Source organism: Mandrillus leucophaeus, unplaced genomic scaffold, assembly GCF_000951045.1.
Source record: "Mandrillus leucophaeus isolate KB7577 unplaced genomic scaffold, Mleu.le_1.0 Scaffold63, whole genome shotgun sequence".
Taxonomy (NCBI): Eukaryota; Metazoa; Chordata; class Mammalia; order Primates; family Cercopithecidae; genus Mandrillus; species Mandrillus leucophaeus.
The window spans coordinates 408,987-412,623 of NW_012106808.1; the positions used below are offsets into that span (position 1 = coordinate 408,987).

A 3,637-nucleotide genomic window follows, 5' to 3' on the forward strand; every position below is an offset into this window, starting at 1 on the left:
CACAAGAACTGTCTTAGCGAAAAGCTTCTTGACGGGAGAGATGCAACTCGGTGAGATGATTTCACAGAACACAAAGAAGATTCTCAGAAAACTTCTTACTCTTTGGTATCGGAGGATATTTCCTTTGCCCCTACAGTCCTCAAAGGGATCCGAAATATCTGTTCTCAGATTCCATAGAAATAAGGCTAGCAAAGTGATCCATCAAACACAGATGTAACTCTGTGAGATGAATTAACAGAACACTAAGCAGCTTCTCAGAAAGCTTCTTTCCAGATTTTATCCGAGGATATTTCCTTTTTCACCATAGCCCTCTATGGGCTTCCAAATATCACTTTGCCAATTCAACAAGAACTGTCTTAGGGAAAGGCTTCTTGAAGGGAAAGCTGCAGCTCTGTGAGATGATTTCACAGAACACAAAGAAGATTCTCAGAAAACTTCTTTCTCTTTGTTATCAGGGGATATTTCCTTTGGCCCTATAGTCTTCAAAAGGATCCGAAATATCTGTTCTCGGATTCCACAGAAATAAGGATTACAAAGAGATCCACGAAATACAAATGTAACTCTGTGAGAAGAATTAACAGAACACTAAGCAGTCTCTCAGAAAGCTTCTTTCCAGATTTCATCCGAGGATATTTACTTTATCACCATAGACCTCTAGGGGCTTCCAAATATCACTTTGCCAATTCCATAAGAACTGTCTTAGCGTAAGGCTTCTTCAGGTGAAAGCTGTAACTCTGTGAGATGATTTCACAGAACACCAAGAAGATTCTCAGAAAACTTCTTTCTTTTTGTCATCGGAGGATATTTCCTTTGGGCCTATAGTCTTCAAAGGGATCCGAAATATCTGTTCTCAGATTCCATAGAAAAAAGGCTAGCAAAGTGATCCACGAAATACAGATGTAACTCTGAGGGATGAATTAACAGAACACTAAGCAGTTTCTAAGAAAGCTTCTTTAAAGATTTCAACCGAGGATATTTCCTTTTTCACCATAGCCCTCTATGGGCTTCGAAATATCACTTTGCCAATTCCACAAGAACTGTCTTAGTAATAGAACACTAAGCAGCTTCTCAGAAAGCTTCTTTCCAGATTTCATCTGAGGATATTTCCTTTTTCACCATAGCCCTCTATGGGCTTCCAAATATCACTTTGCCAATTCCACAAGAACTGTCTTAGCGAAGGGTTTCCTGAGGGAAAAGCTGTAATTCTGTGAGATGATTTCACGGAACACAAAGAAGTTTCTCAGAAAGCTTCTTTCTCTTTGTTATCGGAGTGTATTTCCTTAGGCCCTATAGTCTTCAGAGGGATCTGAAATATCTGTTCTCAGATTCCACAGTAATAACGCTAGCAAAGAGATTCACGAAATACAGATGTAACTCTCTGAGATGAATTAACAGAACACTCAGCAGTTTCTCAGAAATTTTCTTTCCAGAATTCATCTGAGTATATTTCCTTTTTCACCATAGCCCTCTATGGGCTTCCAAATATCACTTTGCCAATTCCACAAGAACTGTCTTAGCGAAAGGCTTCTTGAGGGGAAAGCTGTAAATCTGTGAGATGATTTCACAGAACACAAAGAAGTTTCTCAGAAAGCTTCTTTCTCTTTGTTATCGAGAAAGCTTCTTTCCAGATTTCATCGGAGGATATTTCCTTTTTCACCATAGCCCTCTATGGGCTTCCAAATATCACTTTGCCAATTCCACAAGAACTGTCTTAGCCGAAAGTCTTCTTGAGGGGAAAGCTGTAACTCTGTGAGATGATTTCACAGAACACAAAAAAGTTCCTCAGAAAGCTTCTTACTCTTTGTTATCGGAGGATATTTCCTTTGGCCCTACAGTCTTCTAAGGCATCCGAAATATCTGTTCTCAGATTGCACAGAAAAAAGGTTAGCAAGGATATCCAGGAAATACAGATGTAACACTGTGAGATGAATTAACAGAACACTAAGCAGTTTCTCAGAAAGCTTCTTTCCATATTTCATCGGATGGCATTTCCTTTTTCACCATAGCCCTCTATGGGCTTCCAAATATCACTTTTCCAATTCCACAAGAACTGTCTTAGCGAAAGGCTTCTTGAGTGGAAAGCTGTAACTCTGTGAGATGATTTCACAGAACACAAAGAAGTTTCTCAGAAAGCTTCTTTCTCTTTGTTATCGGAGGATATTTCCTTTGGCCCTATAGTCTTCAAAGGGATCCGAAATATCTGTTCTCAGATTCCACAGAAATAAGGCTAGCAACTGTCTCTTATACACATCTAGATGTGTATAAGAGACAGCTCTATGGGCTTCCAAATATCACTTTGCCAATTCCACAAGAACTGTCTTAGCGAAAGGCTTCTTGTGGGGAAAGCTGCAACTCTGTGAGATGATTTCACGGAACACAAAGAAGTTTCTCAGAAAGCTTCTTTCTCTTTGTTATCGGAGGATATTTCCTTTGGGCCTATTGTGTGCAAAGGGCTTCCAAATATCACTTTGCGAATTCCACAAGAACTGTCTTAGTGAAAAGCTTCTTAAGGGAAAGCTGTAACTCTGTGAGATGATTTCACAGAACACAAAGAAGTTTCTCAGAAAGCTTCTTATTCCTTGTTATCGGAGGATATTTACTTTGGCCCTATAGTCTTTAAAGGGATCCGAAATATCTGATCTCAGATTCCACAGAAATAAGGCTAGCAAAGAAATCCACGAAATACCGATGTAACTCTGTGAGATGAATTAACAGAACACTAAGCAGTTTCTCAGAAAGCTTCTTTCCAGATTTCATCGGAGGATATTTCCTTTTACACCATGGCCCTCTATGGGCTTCCAAATATCACTTTGCCAATTCCACAAGAACTGTCTTAGCGAAAGGCTTCTTGAGGGGAAAGCTGTAACTCTGTGAGATGGATTCACAGAACACAAAGAAGTTTCTCAGAAATCTTTCTCTTTGTTATCGGAGGATATTTCCTTTGGCCCTATAGTCTTCAAAGGGATCCGAAATATCAGTTCTCAGGTTCCACAAAAATAAGGCTAGCAAAGAGATCCACGAAATACAGATGTAACTCTGTGAGATGAAGTAACAGAACACTAAGCAGTTTCTCAGAAAGCTTCTTTCCAGATTTCATCAGAGGTTATTTGCTTTTTCACCATAGGCCTGTATGGGCTTCCAAATATCACTTTGCCAATTCCACAAGAACTGTCTTAGTGGAAGGCTTCCTAAGGGGAAAGGTGTAACTCTGTGAGATGATTTCACAGAACACAAAGAAGTTTCTCAGAAAGCTTCTTTCTCTTTGTGATCGGAGGATATTTCCTTTGTTCCTGTAGTCTTCTAAGGGATCCGAAATATGTGTTCTCAGATACCAAAGAAATAAGGCTAGCAAAGAGATCCACGATATACAGATGTAACTCTGTGAGATGAATTAACAGAACACGAAGCAGTTTCTCAGAAAGCTTCTTTCAAGATTTCATCTGATAATATTTCCATTTTCACCATAGCCCTCTATGGGCTTCCAAATATCACTTTGCCAATTCCACAAGAAGTGTCTTAGCGAAAGGCTTCTTGAAGGTAAAGCTGTAACTCTGTGAAACGATTTCACAGAACACAAAGTAGTTTCTCAGAAAGCTTCTTTCTCTTTGTTATCGGAGGATATTTCCTTTGGCCCTAT

The 3,637-nt window shown here is 39.4% G+C and overlaps 1 pseudogene; it reads right to left on the reverse strand.

The window, feature by feature from the left end:
* Positions 1 to 2,897, reverse strand: part of LOC105554145 — a 24,073-nt pseudogene extending 21,176 nt beyond the window's left edge.
* Between the last annotated feature and the right edge of the window lie 740 nt (positions 2,898 to 3,637).